This window comes from Scyliorhinus torazame, chromosome 10 (assembly GCF_047496885.1).
Source record: "Scyliorhinus torazame isolate Kashiwa2021f chromosome 10, sScyTor2.1, whole genome shotgun sequence".
Taxonomy (NCBI): domain Eukaryota; kingdom Metazoa; phylum Chordata; class Chondrichthyes; order Carcharhiniformes; family Scyliorhinidae; genus Scyliorhinus; species Scyliorhinus torazame.
Window position 1 is genome coordinate 130,640,189 of NC_092716.1, and position 18,970 is coordinate 130,659,158.

The 18,970-nt window shown below is 53.3% G+C and overlaps 1 protein-coding gene across 9 annotated transcripts in view; it reads left to right on the forward strand.

Moving 5' to 3' along the window:
- The window catches only part of nr1h3 (nuclear receptor subfamily 1, group H, member 3), a 376,600-nt gene that overhangs the window by 214,256 nt on the left and 143,374 nt on the right, over positions 1-18,970 (forward strand). The window lies entirely within an intron of this gene.

Here is an 18,970-nt window from a genome sequence, read left to right on the forward strand (position 1 = left end):
CGAATACGATTTTGCCGTTGAGAATCCTGCACTAAGTGCTGATGCTGGGACAGAATCAGTGGACTTCTTTGATAGAAAAATTGGCACGGCTTCCGGAGCAATTCAGCGCTAATGGGCTAGCAGTGGCGCCACGTATAACACGACCGATTCCAATGCAAAATTCTTTTGGATTCGCCGGGGTTGGGGTTGCCACTCAAAAGGCTGACAATCTGCAGCCGCATATTAGCACTCCACTCCCCATACACACTCATCCCAGCCTACATGATGGCACTGGTTGCGCTGGAGCACACCCATCCCTTTGATGGGTCAGCTTGGGTCAGAGGGTACGTAGGGGGGTGGCTTGGGGGGACACCCTTGCGACCTGTGGCACTAAGTTCACAGTGGGCAATCAGTGGAGTGCGCAGCTGCATGGCTGCCTTGCTGGCTGCGGCGATAGTGTTCCCTGCGTGGCCATCTGATTGCATGGCCCACCACCTGGCCACCCCCCGCTACTCTCCCCAGCCCTAGCAGAAGCCCCCCGGCGCGAGGCACACTGTCAGCACACTATGGCAATGTTGGACACTTTCCATACCCCCTCTCTCCCTCAGCAGCCACTGCGCCTCTTTCCCGATCCTTGAAAGCACAAGTGAACATCGCCATCGGTAATTCCTCCCGGTGGAGGCGAAACACAGCAGAGGCACCAGCGAATCCTGGGTCAGGCCTGCTAATGATATGCCAACGGCGTTTACTGTAAGTGCAGAGTAGAACGCATTGATGCCATTGTTGCTCCCCGGAGCATGGCATTCTGGTGGGTGCCGGCCACAATTCTGGACTCACGACCAATTCTCTGCCCATTCACCTTTCCCACTTTCTGTGCCGGCCGAGGGAGAATCCCGCCCACAATGTTTTGACCTCAACCACTTCCTGTGCTAATGAATTCCACAGGCCGACCACTCTCTGTGTGAAGAAATTTCTCCTCATCTCTGTCCAAAATGGTCTACCCCGTATCCGTAGACTGTGACCCCTGGTTCTGGACACACCCACCATCAGGAATACCCTTCCTGCATCTACTCTGTCCAGTCCTGTTAGAATTTTATAGGTTTCCATTAGATCCCCCTCATTCTGCTGAACCCCAGCGAGTACAATCCTAACCTAATCAATCTCTCCTCATACGTCAGCCTCGCTATCCCAGGATTCAGTCTGGTAAACCTTTTCTGCGCACCCTTTACAAAATTATGAGTGGCATGGACAGAGTGGATAGTCAAATGCTTTTTCCCAGGGTGGAAAACTCATTTACTAGGGGATAAAGGTGCGAGGGGGAAAGTTTAGGGGAATTGTGCGAGGCACGTTTTTACACCGAGGGGAGTGGGAACCTGGAACTCACTGCCAGGGGAGATGGTGGAAGCAGATATGATACCGATGTTTAAGAGGCATCTTGACAAATACATGAATAGGATGCGAATAGACCCCGGAAGTGCAGAAGGTTTTAGTTTGACAGGCAGCATGGTCAGCGCAGGCTTGGAGGGCCGAAGGGCCTGTTCCTGGGATAAACTGTTCTTTGTTTTTTGGTAAAACTGTGGTAGTGAGGAGAAAGAATCTTTACGTAGAGTGTAGCGCACAAAGACTCCGAGAGACGAATAGAGTGAAGTCGATGAGGCTTTATTAAGCGTGACTGTTTCCCCCGCAGTTCGGTAGTAGGCTGCCTGCGGGGGAGGACTCCAGGTACTTATACTCCGCCTTCAGGGCGGAGCTAGAGGTCAACGTCCAACCAGGACCCGGGATCTGTCAGCCAATGACATCATGGCTGCACAGTCCCACATGACCCCTAATGCATACTACCACATTCACCCCTTGTTAAAAATGAACCCGGCGGGGTGATGCTTCGCATGGTGGTAAGGGTTTACAAGGCTGGTCCTGGGAGGAAAACTTTCACATGTTATAACAGTATGTACAAGGTTTTTTTTTTGTTTCAAACTATTTACAGTAATCGTCAGAAAAAGACAATAAGTTCTCGTTAAAAGTCCACATTGTACTGTTAGATCGACGCCACGAGTCGGTCGGGCGGTCTGGTCGTCCGTGTCGATCGCCTCGGCCCCGGTGGTGGTGGTGCTTGTTCCGGTGTTGTCTTCTCCGGGAGCCTTACGGTTTCAGCTTGGGCTTTATTCCTGGTCGGGCCCGGGAGGAGGACTGATCCTCCTGGGAAGGGGGTGGTCGCGGGGTGCGGCGGTGGCAGGAAGGGGGGGGGGTTGGGTGATTGGTGTCGGGGGGGTGTGTGTGTTGCCGGCGGGCGCCAGATCTCGCAGAGAGACCGTGTCCTGTCGGCCGTCGGGGTACTCCACGTAGGCGTACTGCGGGTTCGCGTGAAGGAGGTGAACCCTTTCGACCAATGGGTCCGACTTGTGCGCCCGCACGTGCTTTCGGAGCAAGATGGGTCCTGGGGCCGCCAGCCAGGTCGGCAGCGACGTTCCAGAGGAGGACTTCCTGGGGAAGACAAGGAGGCGCTCATGAGGCGTTTGATTAGTGCTAGTACACAGTAGTGACCGGATGGAGTGGAGGGCGTCCGGAAGGACCTCCTGCCACCGGGAAACTGGGAGGTCCCTGGACCGTAGGGCCAGTAGGACAGTCTTCCAGACCGTGCCGTTCTTTGAAATCCAGACTAAGGCGTTCAAAGGGGCGGGAAGCCTTAATCAGGTGCGCACCATCCGGCCTGAAGAAATGCGGTTTGCACTCTGCGCAGATGTGGCAGTTCCTTGTGACTGTACGGACCTCCTCTAAGGAGTATGGGAGGTTGCGGGACTTGATAAAGTGGAAAAACCGAGTGACCCCCGGGTGGCAGAGGTCCTCGTGGAGGGTTTGGAGGCGGTTAATTTGTGCGTTGGCACATGTGCCGCGGGTTAGGGCATCGGACGGCTCGTTCAGCTTTCCGGGACGATACAAGATCTCGTAGTTGAAGGTGGAGAGCTCGATCCTCCACCTTAAGATCTTGTCGTTTTTGATTTTGCCCCGCTGTGCATTATCGAACATGAAGGCTACCGACCGTTGGTCGGTGAGGAGAGTGAATCTCCTGCCGGCCAGGTAATGCCTCCAATGTTGCACAGCTTCCACTATGGCTTGGGCTTCCTTTTCCACTGAGGAGTGGCGGATTTCTGAAGCGTGGAGGGTTCGGGAGAAAAAGGCCACGGGTCTGCCCGCTTGGTTAAGGGTGGCCGCTAGAGCTACGTCGGAGGCGTCGCTCTCGACCTGGAAGGGGAGGGACTCGTCGATGGCGCGCATCGTGGCCTTTGCGATATCCGCTTTGATGCGGCTGAAGGCCTGGCAAGCCTCTGTCGACAGAGGAAAGGTCGTGGTCTGTATTAGAGGGCGGGCCTTGTCTGCGTACTGGGGGACCCACTGGGCGTAGTATGAAAAGAACCCCAGGCAGCGTTTCAGGGCTTTTGAGCAGTGCGGGAGGTGAAATTCCATGAGGGCGCGCATACGTTCGGGATCGGGGCCTATTATCCCATTGCGCACTACGTAGCCCAGGATGGCTAGCCGGTTGGTGCTAAAAACGCACTTGTCCTCGTTGTACGTGAGGTTCAAGGCTTTAGCGGTCTGGAGGAATTTTTGGAGGTTGGCGTCGTGGTCCTGCTGGTCGTGGCCGCAGATGGTTATATTGTCGAGATACGGGAACGTGGCCCGCAACCTGTGTTGATCAACCATTCGGTCCATCTCTCGTTGGAAGACCGAGACCCCGTTTGTGACGCCAAATTGGACCCTTAGGAAATGGTATAATCTAAACGCCCGTCTGCCTCGAAGGCTGTGTACTTGCGGTCACTTGGGCGGATGGGGAGCTGATGGTAGGCGGACTTGAGGTCCACGGTGGGGAAGACTTTATATTGGGCAATCCGATTGACCATGTCGGATATGCGGGGGAGAGGGTACGCGTCTAGTTGTGTGTACCTGTTGATGGTCTGGCTATAGTCTATGACCATCCTTTGCTTCTCCCCTGTCTTCACTACTACCACCTGTGCTCTCCAGAGACTATTGCTGGCCTGGATTATGCCTTCCTTTAGTAGCCGCTGGACTTCGGACCGAATGAAGGTCCGGTCCTGGGCGCTGTACCGTCTGCTCCTAGTGGCGACGGGTTTGCAATCCGGGGTGAGGTTCGCAAACAAGAACGGGGGTTGCACCTTGAGGGTTGCGAGGCCGCAGATAGTGAGTGGGGGTATTGGGCCGCCGAATTTGAAGGTAAGGCTCTGTAGATTGCACTGGAAGTCTAATCCCAGTAATGTGGGGGCGCAGAGTTGGGGAAGGACGTGGAGCCTGTAGTTTTTGAACACCGTTAGGGTAACTATGCAGAAACCTTTGATCTGTACTGAGTGGGATCCTGCAGCTAAAGAAAAGCGCCTTACCGTGTCGGGGTGGATAAAGCTCTCCGTGCTCCCGGAGTCGACTAGGCATGGTGTCTCGTGCCCGTTTATCAGCACCGTTGTCGTCGTCGTCTGGAGTGTCCGGGGCCGAGCTTGGTCCAGCGTTATTGAAGCGAGACATGGTTGTAGTAGTTGAGCGTCTTCTTCGAACCCCGTGGAGCCGTCGACACTGGGGTCCGTTGTTGCCGTCCAAGGTGGCGTCGAGGATGAACAGAATGGCTGCCTCCATGCATCGCACATGGCTGGGGGGTCACAAGATGGCGGCGGGGTGGACAAAATGGCCTCCCCCATGCGTCGTACAGGTCTGGGGTGGTCCAAGATGGCGGCGCCCTTCCTCCCCTCGTGGTGGCCGGGACCCAAAATGGCGGCATCTGCGGGTCGCACATGGGGCGCTGGGGGGGTTGGGGAGCGTTAGGAACGCACGGGGCTCCCTCATCTCTGGGGACAGCGGTGGTCGGGACCCAAATTGGTAGCGCCGGTGGGTCATACGTGGGGCGCGGGGGGGGGGGGGGTTTGGGGGGGCGCTAGAGGCGCGCAGAACTCCCTCTTCTCCGTGGAGAGCGGTGGTCGGGACCCAAAGTGGTAGCGCCGGCGGGTCATACATGGGGCGCGGCGGGGGGGGGGGGTTGGGGAGCGTAAGCAGCGTGCAGGGCTCCCTGTTCTCCCGGGACCGCGGTGGTCGGGACCCAGAGTGGCTGCGCCTGCGGGTCGTACATGGGGCGCTGGGGGGGTTGGGGAGCGTAAGCGGCGTGCAGGGCTCCCTGTTCTCCCGGGACAGCGGCGACCTCGCGGGACCGGCACACCACCGCGAAATGGCCCTTTTTTCCGCAGCTCTTGCAGATCGCTGCGCGGGCCGGGCAGCGCTGCCGGGGGTGTTTCGCCTGGCCGCAGAAATAGCAGCGGGCGCCCCCGGTGCGACTTGGCATTTGGACTACGCAAGCCTGTGGGGTGTCCGGGGCGGGGGTGGGTTTGTCGCGACGGGTACGTACGGAGCCCAATGGGCTGCCGCGCGGTCGGGGCCGTAGGCGCGGGTATTTCGCGCGGCCACGTCTAGGGAGGCTGCTAGGGCCCGTGCCTCTGAGAGTCCTAGCGACTCTTTTTCTAGAAGTCTTTGGCGGATTTGGGAGGAGTTCATACCTGCCACAAAAGCATCGCACATTAACATGTCCATGTGTTCAATTGCGTTCACCGACGGGCAGCTGCAGGCTCGTCCCAAAATTAGTAGCGCGGCGTAGAATCCATCTATCGATTCTCCGGGACTTTGCCGTCTCGTTGCGAGCTGATAGCGAGCGTAGATCTGGTTTACTGGGCGGACATAGAGACTTTTCAGTGCTGCGAACGCCGCCTGGAAATCCTCTGCGTCTTCGATGAAAGAGAAAATCTCCGTGCTTAACCTCGAGTGCAGGACCTGTAGTTTTTGGTCTTCTGTGACCCGGCCGGTGGCCGTTCTGAGGTAGGCCTCGAAACAAGTCTGCCAATGCTTGAAAGCTGCTGTCGCGTTCACTGCGTGGGGGCTGATCCTCAGGCATTCCGGGATGATCCTGAGCTCCATAGTCCTTTTTAGGCACGCTTAATAAATTGTAGCGCACAAAGACTCCGAGAGACGAATAGAGTGAAGTCGATGAGGCTTTATTAAGCGTGACTGTTTCCCCCGCAGTTCGGTAGTAGACTGCCTGCGGGGGAGGACTCCAGGTACTTATACTCCGCCTTCAGGGCGGAGCTAGAGGTCAACGTCCAACCAGGACCCAGGATCTGTCAGCCAATGACATCATGGCTGCATAGTCCCACATGACCCCTAATGCATACTACCACATAGAGGATTGTTGGAGCAATGGAATTCTACAGGAAAGAGATTAAGGCAGAATACCTTTGAACGCAAAATCGGGTCAATTTTTGATATAGGATGATGGCAGAGCACAGCAGTGCAATTATTTTGGATTGATACAGGGCTATGGAGAGAGGGCGGAGATGTGAGATTAATTCGGGAGTGATGCAGGGCTATGGAGAGAGGGCAGAGATGTGACATTAATTCGGGAGTGATGCAGGGCTATGGAGAGAGGGCGGAGATGTGAGATTAATTCGGGAGTGATGCACGGCTATGGAGAGAGGGCGCAGATGTGAGATTAATTCGGGAGTGATGCAGGGCTATGGAGCGAGGGCGCAGATGTGAGATTAATTCGGGAGTGATGCAGGGCTATGGAGAGAGGGCAGAGATGTGAGATTAATTCGGGAGTGTTGCAGGGCTATGGAGAGAGGGCAGAGATGTGAGATTCATTCGGGAGTGATGCAGGGCTATGGAGAGAGGGCAGACATGTGAGATTAATTCGCGAGTGATGCAGGGCTATGGAGAGAGGGCAGAGATGTGAGATTAATTCGGGAGTGATACAGTGCTATGGAGAGAGGGCGCAGATGTGAGATTAATTGGGGAGTGATACAGGGCCATGGAGAGAGGGGGAGGGTGTGAGATTAATTTGGGGATTGATAGAGGGCTATATACAGAGGGAGTGGGTGTGAGATTTGTTTGGGATTGATACAGGGCTATGGAGAGAAGGGGAGGATGTGAGATTAGCTTGGGATTGATACAGGGCTATGGAGAGAGGAGGAGGGTGTGAGATTAGTTTTGGGATTGATACAGGGCTATGGAGAGGGGGGAGGGTGTGAGATTAGTTTGGGATTGATACAGGGCTATGGAGAGAGGGTGAAAGTGTGAGATTAGTTTTGGGATTGATACAGGGCTATGGAGAGATGGGGAGGGGGTGTGATTAGTTTTGGGATTGATACAGGGCCATGAGGAGAGGGGGAGGGGGTGAGATTAGTTTGGGATTGATACAGGGCTATGGAGAGAGGGGGAGGGTGTGAGATTAGTTTTGGGATTGATACAGGGCTATGGAGAGAGGGGGAGGGTGTGAGATTAGTTTTGGGATTGATACAGCGCTATGGAGAGAGGGGGAGGGTGTGAGATTAGTTTTGGGATTGCTACAGGGCTCTGGAGAGAGGGTGAGGGTGTGAGATTAGTTTTGGGATTGATACAGGGCTATGGAGAAGGGGGAGGGTGTGAGATTAGTTTTGGGAGTGATACAGGGCTATGGAGATGGGGGAGGGTGTGAGATTAGTTTTGGGATTGATACAGGGCTATGGAGAGAGGGGGAGGGTGTGAGATTAGTTTGGGATTGATAGAGGGCTATGGCGATGCAGGAGGGTGTGAGATTAGTTTTGGGATTGATACAGCGCTATGGAGAGGGGGGAGGGTGTGAGATTAGTTTTGGGATTGATACAGGGCTATGGAGAGAGGGGGAGGGTGTGGGATTAGTTTTGGGATTGATACAGGGCTATGGAGAGAGGAGGAGGATGTGAGGTTAGCTTTGGGATTGACACGGCTATGGAGAGCGGGGGAGTGTGTGAGATTAATTTGGGAATTGATACAGGGCTATGGAGAGAGGGGGAGGGTGTGAGATTAGTTTTGGGATTGATACAGGGCTATGGAGAGAGGGGGAGGGTGTGAGATTAGTTTTGGGATTGATACAGGGCTATGGAGAGAGGGGGAGGGTGTGAGATTAGTTTTGGGATTTATACAAGGCTATGGAGAGAATGGGGGGTGGGGGTGATTAGCTTTGGGATTGACACAGGGCTATGGAGAGAGGGGGAGGGGGTAAAATTAGTTTTGGGATTGATACATGGCTATGGAGAGAGGGGGAGAGTGTGAGATTAGCCTGGGATTGATACAGGGCTATGGAGAGAGGGGGAGGATGTGAGATTCGTTTGGGATTGATACAGGGCTATGGAGAGAGGGGGAGGGTGTGAGATTAGCTTTGGGATTGACACGGCTATGGAGAGCGGGGGAGGGTGTGAGATTAATTTGGGAATTGATACAGGGCTATGGAGAGAGGGGGAGGGTGTGTGATTAGCTTTAGGATTGACACAGGGCTATGGAGAGAGGGGGAGGGGGTGAAATTAGTTTTGGGATTGATACAGGGCTATGGAGAGAGGGGGAGGGTGTGAGATTAGTTTTGGGATTGATACAGGGCTATGGAGAGAGGGGGAGGGTGTGAGATTATCTTGGGATTGATACAAGGCTATGGAAAGAATGGGGGAGGGTGTGAGATTAGTTTGGGATTGATAGAGGGCTATGGAGATGGGGGAGGGTGTGAGATTAGTTTTGGGATTGATACAGGGCTATGGAGAGAGGGGGAGGGTGTGAGATTAGTTTTGGGATTGATACAGGGCTATGGAGAGAGGGTGAGGATGTGAGATTACCTCGGGATTGATACAGGGCTATGGAGAGACGGGGATGGTGTGAGATTAGTTTGGGATTGATCCAGGGCTATGGAGAGAGGTGGAGGGTGTGAGATTAGCTTTGGGATTGATACAGGGCTATGGAGAGAGGGCGGAGATGTGAGATTAATTCGGGAGTGATACAGGGCTATGGAGCGAGGGCGGAGATGTGAGATTAATTCGGGAGTGATACAGGGCTATGGAGCGAGGGCGGAGATGTGAGATTAATTCGGGAGTGATACAGGGTATGGAAAGAGGGGGGGGGCGTGAGATTAGTTTGGGGATTGATAGAGGGCTATGGAGAGAGGGAGAGGGTGTGAGATTTGTTTGGGATTGATACAGGGCTATGGAGAGAGGGTGTGAGATTAGTTTTGGGATTGATACAGGGCTATGGAGAGAGGGGGTGGGTGTGAGATTAGTTTGGGATTGATACAGGGCTATGGAGAGAGGGGGAGGGTGTGAGATTAGTTTGGGATTGATACAGGGCTATGGAGAGAGGGGGAGGGTGTGAGATTAGTTTTGGGATTGCTACAGGGCTATGGAGAGAGTGGGAATGTGAGATTATCTTGGGATTGATACAGGGCTATGGAGAGATGGGAGGGGATGTGATTAGTTTTGGGATTGATACAGGGCCATGATGAGAGGGGGAGGTTGTGAGATTAGTTTTGGGATTGAGTCAGGGCCATGAGGAGAGGGGGAGGGTGTGATATTAACTTGGGATTGATACAGGGCTATGGAGAGAGGGGGAGGGTGTGAGATTAGTTTTGGGATTGATACAGGGCTATGGAGAGAGGGGGAGGGTGTGAGATTAGTTTTGGGATTGATACAGGGCTATGGAGAGAGGGGGAGGGTGTGAGATTAGTTTTGGGATTGATACAGGGTTATGGAGAGAGGGGGAGGGTGTGAGATTAGTTTTGGGATTGATACAGGGCTATGGAGAGAGGGGGAGGGTGTGAGATTAGTTTTGGGATTGATACAGGGCTATGGAGAGAGGGGGAGGGTGTGAGATTAGTTTTGGGATTGATACAGGGTTATGGAGAGAGGGGGAGGGTGTGAGAGTAGCTTCGGATTGATACAGGGCTTTGCAGATGGAGGTGGGTGTGAGATTAGTTTTGGGATTGACACAGGGCTATGGAGAGAGGGGGAGGGTGTGAGATTAGTTTTGGGATTGATACAGGGCTATGGAGAGAGGGGGAGGATGTGAGATTAGCTTTGGGATTGACACGGCTATGGAGAGAGGGGGAGGGTGTGAGATTAATTTGGGAATTGATACAGGGCTATGGAGTTAGGGGTAGGGTGTGAGATTAGTTTTGGGATTGACACAGGGCTATGGAGAGAGGGGGAGGGTTTGAGAATGGCTTTGGGAGTGATACAGGGCTATGGAGAGAGGGGGAGGGTGTGAGATTAGTTTTGGGATTGATACAGGGCTATGGAGAGAGGGGGGATGTGAGATTAGCTTGTGATTGATACAAGGCTATGGAGAAAATGGGGGAGGGGGTGTTTAGCTTTGGGATTGACACAGGGCTATGGAGAGAGGGGGAGGGGGTTAAATTAGTTTTGGGATTGATACATGGCTATGGAGAGAGGGGGAGGGTGTGAGATTAGTTTTGGGATTGATACAGGGCTATGGAGAGAGGGGGAGGGGGTTAAATTAGTTTTGGGATTGATACAGGGCCATGGAGAGAGGGTGGGGATGTGAGATTAGCTTTGGGATTGACGCAGGGCTATGGAGAAAGGGGGAGGGTGTGAGATTAGCTTTGGGATCGATACCGGGCTCTGGAGAGAGGGTGAGGGTGTGAGATTAATTTGGGAATTGATACAAGGCTATGGAGAGAGGGGGAGAGTGTGAGATTAGTTTTGGGATTGCTACAGGGCTATGGACAGAGGGGAGGGTGTGAGATTAGTTTTGGGATTGATACAGGGCTATGGAGAGAGGGTGAGGATGAGAGATTATCTGGGAATGATATAGGGCTATGGAGAGAGAGGGTGAGGGTGTGAGATTAGTTTGGGATTGATACAGGGCCATGGAGAGAGTGGGAGGGTGTGAGATTTTCGTGGGATTGATACAGGGCTATGGAGAGAGGAGGAGGGTGTGAGATTAGTTTTGGGATTGCTACAGGACTATGGAGAGAGGGGGAGGGTGTGGGATTAGTTCTGGGGTTGATACAGGGCTATGGAGGGAGGGGGAGGGTGTGAAACTACTTTTGGGATTGATACAGGGCTATGGAGAGAGGAAGAGGGTGTGAGATTAGTTTTGGGATTGACACAGGGCTATGGAGAGAGGGGGAGAGTGTGAGATTAGTTTTGGGATTGACACAGGGCTATGGAGAGAGGAAGAGGGTGTGAGATTAGTTTGGGATTGATACAGGCCTATGGAGAGCGGTGGAGGGTGTGAGATTAATTTTGGGATTGCTACAGGGCTATGGAGCGAGGGGGAGGGTGTGAGATTAGTTTTGGGATTGATACAGGGCTATGAAGAGAGGGGGAGGGTGTGAGATTAGTTTTGGGATTGATACAGGGCTATGGAGAGAGGGGGAGGGTGTGAGATTAGTTTGGGATTGAGACAGGCCTATGGAGAGAGGGGGAGGGTGTGAGATTAGTTTTGGGATTGATACAGGGCTATGAAGAGAGGGGGAGGATGTGAGATTGGCTTTGGGATTGATACAGGGCTATGGAGAGAGGGGGAGGGTGTGAGATTCGTTTTGGGATTGATACAGGGCTATGGAGAGAGGGGGAGGGTGTGAGATTAGTTTCGGGATTGATACAGGGCTATGGAGAGAGGGGGAGGGTGTGAGATTAGTTTTGGGATTGACACAGGGCTATGGAGACGGGGAGGGTGTGAAATTGGCTTTGGGATTGATACAGGACTATGGAGAGAGGGGAAGGGTGTGGGATTAGTTTTGGGATTGATACAGGGCTATGGAGAGAGGGGGAGGGTGTGAGATTAGTTTTGGGATTCATACAGGGCTATGGAGAGAGGGGGACGGTGTGAGATTAGTTTTGGGTTTGATACAGGGCTATGGAGAGAGGGGAGTGTGTGAGATTAGTTTTGGGATTGATACAGGGCTATGGAGAGAGGGGAGGGTGTGAGATTGGCTTTGGGATTGATACAGGGCTATGGAGAGAGGGGGAGGGTGTGAAATTAGTTTTGGGATTGATACAGGGCTATGGAGAGAGGGGGAGGGTGTGAGATTAGTTTTGGGATTGATACAGGGCTATGAAGAGAGGGGGAGGATGTGAGATTGGCTTTGGGATTGATACAGGGCTATGGAGAGAGGGGGAGGGTGTGAGATTAGTTTTGGGATTGATACAGGGCTATGGAGAGAGGGGGAGGGCTTGAGATTAGTTTTGGGATTGATACAGGGCTATGGAGAGACGGGGAGGGTGTGAGATTAGTTTTGGGATTGATACAGGGCTATGGAGAGAGGGGGAGGGTGTGAGATTAGTTTTGGGTTTGATACAGGGCTATGGAGAGAGGGGGAGGGCTTGAGATTAGTTTTGGGATTGATACAGGGCTATGGAGAGACGGGGAGGGTGTGAGATTAGTTTTGGGATTGATACAGGGCTATGGAGAGAGGGGGAGGGTGTGAGATTAGTTTTGGGTTTGATACAGGGCTATGGAGAGAGGGGGAGGGTGTGAGATTAGTTTTGGGATTGATACAGGGCTATGGAGAGAGGGGGAGGGTGTGAGATTAGTTTTGGGATTGATACAGGGCTATGGAGAGAGGGGGAGGGTGTGAGATTAGCTTGGGATTGATACAGGGCTATGGAGAAGGGGGAGTGTGTGAGATTAGTTTTGGGATTGACACAGGGCTATGGAGAGGGGGAGGGTGTGAGATTGGCTTTGGGATTGATACAGGGCTATGGAGAGAGGGGGAGGGTGTGAGATTAGTTTTGGGATTGATACAGGGCTATGGAGAGAGGGGGAGGGTGTGAGAGTAGTTTTGGGATTGATACAGGGCTATGGAGAGAGGGGGAGGGTGTGAGATTAGCTTGGGATTGATACAGGGCTATGGAGAGAGGGGGAGGGTGTGAGATTAGCTTGGGATTGATACAGGGCGATGGAGAGAGGGGGAGGGTGTGAGATTAGCTTTGGGATTGATACAGGGCCACGAGGAGAGATTGGAGATATCAGATTAGTGCTGTGTTATGTAATTTGGAATAACACAAGCTGCCACTTGATGCAGTTTTGAGTAAAATATGCTCCAGACTTTGAAGTGAGTTCAATGTGTTTTATTGAACTATTAGCACAGTTCTCAATGAGTCCGACTCTCTGCTAATCTAAATGTAGTAACTCAGTCTAACTGAACCAGCCTTGCTCTAAGCCACGTGCTGGGGTGTGATGCTGAGGATCACCCTGTCTCACTCTGTAGATGTTAGTCTGTGGAAAGAGGCGGGGTGTGAGTGCCTCATCCATTTTATAGTGAGATACCATCCCTGAGTGTCCTGACTGCTCATTGATCGTGTCCTATTCTATGTGTTCATTAGCTGCATGTTTGCATATCATGACAATTAGTTTGGGATTTATATAGATCAGTGGGATTATTATGGGATTGATACAGGCCTATGGAGGAGGGAGTGCAGCAGTGGGATTAATTGGGGATTGTTTTATATACAAGAGCCAGTAAATGCAGTGAGTCAAATCGTTCCTGTCGTGTTGGGTGCTCTGCTACACAGACGAACCAACACGGTTGCAGATGGTACAACTCTGTTTTATTACTATCAATAACAACATCTGTAAACTCGTTACTGTGGTTCGTTCATTACCCTTTAACCTGTGGACCTAGCCCGAACACTATCTTGGAGAGGCACTTAGCACATGGTGAATGTCTGAGTGTCTTGCTGTGAGCTCTGTGCCCTGAGCTGTCTCCTGCTGGAGTGAGCGGGAACTGTGGTGTACCCCGTTTTATAGTGCGTGTGCCCTTGCTTGTGATTGGCTGTGATGTTGCGTGTGTGTTGATTGGTCCGTTGATCTGTCCATCAGTGTGTATGTGTGTTTGCACCATGATGTTTATCTGAATATCATGACACCCCCCCTTTGTTTTTACAAAAATATGTGCCTATGTGTTAATCAATATAGATGTGTACTGAGCGCAGCTGAATGTGTGTGTGCAATATCTACAACATGTACATGAGGCTAAACTATATACATAGGAAGGTGTCAGATGCAACATAGCAACGAGGCTGTACCATAAACAAAACAAGTGTAAACATCAAGCATCAAAACGAACTCCTGTAACGACAAAAAGAGAAACATATTAACATTGTGGCATAAAACTTTAGTGAGTCCAATGTTCAAAACAGGCTCATAAGTCCAGCCTAGTATGTGGGCGACGAATTCGGGTTGACCGCCTCAAGGGTGGGTCAGGATCCACCGGCTGAGGAATGGGCCTGGCCACAGGCGACAGAGGATTGGGCATGGTGGCAGGAAGCTCCACGAAGTCGACATCGGGAACAACAGGAGGGCGTGGCACCGGTGTATGATCACGTAGCGAGCACGGAAGCAGGCGAAGAGCCCGGCGATTGCGCCAGCGAATGGAGCCATCAGGCATGCGAACCAGGAACGAGCGGGGAGCCACGCGTCGGAGTTGCCGACCAGCCACCCTCTGGTAGGTGGATGCGGACGTTGTCTCCAGGCGCCAAGGCAGGAAGATCAGTCGCCCGAGTGTCATGTGCCACCTTCTGCTGAGCATGCTGCTGTCGCATCCTTTGCAGTACTGGAGCATAGTCGGGTGTAGGAACAAGAATGGATGGCACACTGGTCATGAGGGCGCGGCCCATCAACAACTGGGCTGGTGAGAGGCCTGTGGACAGTGGTGCCGAGCGACAGGCCAGCAGGGCTAAACAGAAGTCAGACCCGGCATCAGCAGCCTTGCAGAGGAGCCGCTTGACGATATGGACGCCCTTTTCCGCCTTGCCATTGGACTGGGGACAAAGAACAAAGAACAAAGAACAAAGAAATGTACAGCACAGGAACAGGCCCTTCGGCCCTCCAAGCCCGTGCCGACCATGCTGCCCGACTAAACTACAATCTTCTACACCTCCTGGGTCCGTATCCCTCTATTCCCATCCTATTCATGTACTTGTCAAGATGCCCCTTAAATGTCACTATCGTCCCTGCTTCCACCACCTCCTCCGGTAGCGAGTTCCAGGCACCCACTACCCTCTGCGTAAAAAACTTGCCTCGTACATCTACTCTAAACCTTGCCCCTCTCACCTTAAACCTATGCCCCCTAGTAATTGACCTCTCTACCCCGGGGAAAAGCCTCTGACTATCCACTCTGTCTATGCCCCTCATAATTTTGTAGACTTCTATCAGGTCGTCCCTCAACCTCCTTCGTTCCAGTGAGAACAAACCGAGTTTATTCAACCGCTCCTCATAGCTAATGCCCTCCATACCAGGCAACATTCTGGTAAATCTCTTCTGCACCCTCTCTAAAGCTTCCACATCCTTCTGGTAGTGTGGCGAACAGAATTGAACACTATACTCCAAGTGTGGCCTAACTAAGGTTCTATACAGTTGCACCATGACTTGCCAATTCTTATACTCAATGCCCCGGACAATGAAGGCAAGCATGCCGTATGCCTTCTTGACTACCTTCTCCACCTGTGTTGCCCCTTTCAGTGACCTGTGGACCTGTACTCCTAGATCTCTTTGACCTTCAATACTCTTGAGGGTTCTACCATTCACTGTATATGGGGATGCAGAGGGCTGGACGTCACGTGTGTGAAGCCATACGAAGCAGCAAAATAAGACCATTCTTGGCTCGCAAAACAGGGCCCATTGTCCGACATGACGGTAAGCGGAATGCCATGGCGAGCGAAGGTGTCTTTGCATGCCCTGATTACAGCGGACGATGTCAAATCGTGCAGGCGTATGACCTCTGGATAATTCGAAAAGTAATCTGTGATGATGACGTAGTCCCTGCCAAGCGCATGAAAAAGGTCCACACCCGCCTTCGCCCAGGGGGACGTCACCAACTCATGGGGTTGAAGCGTCTCAGGGGGCTGCGCCGGCTGAAACCTTTGGCAGGTGGGGCAGTTGAGCACCATGTTGGCAATGTCATTGCTGATGCCCGGCCAGTATACTGCTTCTCGGGCCCTCCGCCTGCACTTCTCAACCCCGAGATGGCCTTCGTGTAGTTGTTCGAGGACCAGCATGTGCATGCTGTGTGGAATCACAATCCGGTCCAACTTTAGAAGGACACCGTCAATGACGGCCAAGTCGTCCCGGACATTGTAGAATTGTGGACACTGTCCTTTGGGCCACCCTCCTGTCATGTGGCGCAACACACGTTGTAGAAGGGGATCAGCCGCAGTCTCCCGGCGAATACGGGCCAGACTTGAATCATTAGCTGGCAGATTGGCCGATGTGAAGGCCACATGCACTTCGACCTGACAGACAAATCCCTCCGAATCGGGCGGTGTGCTCACTGCTCTGGATAGGGCATCCGCGATGATGAGGTCCTTTCCCGGGGTGTAGACCAGTTGGAAGTCGTACCTACGGAGCTTGAGCAGAATGCGCTGGAGGCGAGGGGTCATCTCATTCAGGTCTTTTTGTATGATGCTGACCAGGGGGCGATGGCCGGTTTCCACGGTGAACTGAGGGAAACCATACACGTAGTCGTGGAACTTATCTATGCCGGTTAACAAACTCAGGCATTCCTTCTAGATCTGCTCATAGCGCTATTCTGTGGGGGTCATGGCCCGCGAGGCATAGGCGACCGGGGCCCATGATGCAGAGTCATCCCGTTGCAGGAGTACCGCCCCAATGCCGGACTGGCTGGCATCAGTCGAGATCTTCGTATCTCGAGAGGTGTCGAAGAACGCCAATACCGGGGCTGTGGTGAGCTTAATTTTGAGCTCTTCCCATTTCTTCTGGTGTGCGGGCAGCCACTGGAACTCCGTGGTCTTCTTCACCAGGTGGCAAAGAGCCGTTGTGTGGGAGGCAAGGTTGGGAATGAACTTGCCCAGGAAGTTGACCATCCCGAGAAAGCGTAGTACTGCTTTCTTGTCTGCCGGCTGCGGCATGGCTGTAATGGCGCTCACTTTGTCTGCATCCGGACGCACTACTGACCGGGATATGTGGTCCCCCAGAAACTTTAACTCAGTTTGGCCAAAAGAACACTTGGCTCGGTTGAGGCGCAGGCCGTCTTCTCGTATCCGAGCAAAGACACGCTGGAGACGACTGATGTGCTCCTGTGGTGTGGTGGACCAGATGATGACCCCTTCGATGCCCTCCATCGTCTGTTCCATGATTCTGTGAAATACCTTGGATGCCGAGATGATGCCAAACCGCATTCTGTTGTAGCAGTAACTGCCGAAAGGAGTGTTGAAGGTGCACAGCTTCCTGCTGGACTGATCCAGTTGAATCTGCCAAAAACCCTTCGAGGCATCAAGCTTTGTAAAAATTTTAGCCCGGGCCATATCGCTTGTGATCTCTTCCCGTTTGGGTATGGGGTAGTGTTCCCTCATGATGTTGTTGTTCAGGTCTTTCGGGTCGATGCAGATCCAGAGTTCGCCAGAGGGCTTTTTAACGCACACTATGGAGCTGACCCATGGCGTGGGCTCCGTGACCCGGGATAGCACTCCTTGGTCCTGGAGATCCTGCAGCTGCTGCTTGAGGTGGTCCCTGAGTGGTGCTGGGACTCTACGAGGTGCGTGAATGACTGGAGTGGCGTCCGGTTTGAGCCGTATTCTGTAAGTGTAGGGCAGTGTGCCCCTGCCCTCGAAAACCTCCTGGTTGTGGGCGAGGAGCGAGTGGAGCTGTGCCCTAAATTCTGCATCCGGGAAGTCTGACGTGCCTTCTGGAGACAGAGCGTGTACCCGCTGAACGAGGTGGAGAACCTTGCACGCCTGTGCGCCTAGCAGGGAGTCCTTTGATGATCCGACTATCTCGAATGAGAGTGTGGCCGTGTGTGTGTTGTATGTCACCTGGAGCTGGCAGGATCCCATGGCCAGGATAACGTTTCCGTTGTAGTCGACCATCTTACAACGGGATGGCCGAATTGGTGGTCTGACCTTCAAGGTGTAGAAGGCTGACCATGCTATTAGGTTGGCGGAGGCACCAGTGTCTAAATGGAATGTGATTGGTGATCGGTTGACCGTTAGGGTGGCACAACGTTCATCACCCGGATTGACACTGTTCACTGGCATCGGCTGGTGAGTCCTGCTTGGGGACATCCCGTTCCTGTCAATGACCGCAACACGGAAGGCTTCCCGGTCGTCTGTATCACCGGTCTGTATATCTTCAGGGTATGACTCGGTGTATGGAGGCTGAATGGTCCGCACGTCCCTGCGAGGCTGTCGGAATTGGGGAGCGTTGGCAGGTTGAGCTGCTCGACAGCAGGCAGCGTAGTGGCCCATCTTGCCACAGCGGAGGCATTGTCGGTTCTTTGCTGGACATTGCCGCTTTAAATGTGCGGATCCACAGTTGCCACACGTCGTGACGACATGGCGTTCGTTGCGCCATCGCGCATGCGCAGTTCAGTCCTGCGTAGAGCGCGCCTGCGCGTCACGTCCCTCTGCGTCAATGTCTCTTTTGGCACGTACAAGCGCGGGAGGCCACGGAAAGCGCGCGAAATGGCCGCCCTCGTCCGGGCCCCGGGCCGGGAGGAACTCGATCGCCTGGACCCGCTCGGCCTCGTAGGACCCCTGCCTTGCCGATTCGGCCGCGTAGGACCCCTGCCGTGCCGATTCGGCCGCCTGAAATTGGGAGTAGCGGCTGGTCGTGTTTTCATGGAGGACGCAGGTTTCGATGGCGGTGGCTAGGGTGAGGCTTTTAATTTTGAGGAGCTGCTGGCGTAGGGTGCCCGAGGTGACCCCAAAAACTATCTGGTCCCGAATCATGGAATCGGAGGTGGCCTCGTAACCGCAGGACTGCGCGAGAATACGGAGGTGTGTTAGGAAAGATTGAAAAGGCTCATCCTTACCCTGCAGGCGCTGCTGGAAGAGGTACCTCTCGAAACTCTCATTTACCTCGACGCTGAAGTGTTGCTCGAGTTTGAGAAGGACCGTCTTGTACTTCGTCTTGTCCTCACCTTCCGCGAACACCAGGGAGTTGTAGATGTGGATGGCGTGTTGCCCTGCCGTGGAGAGGAGGAGGGCGATCTTCCTGGTGTCCGATGCATTCTCCCTTTCTGTGGCTTCTAGGAAGAACTGGAAGCGCTGTTTAAACTGCTTCCAGTTGACGCCGAGGTTTCCAGCGATTTGGAGCGGCTGCGGCGGGCTGATGGTGTCCATGGCGCAGGATGGCAGATTCCTGAGGATGCGTCGGTAGATCTCACAGTTGCTGGGTTCCAATCCTGGTA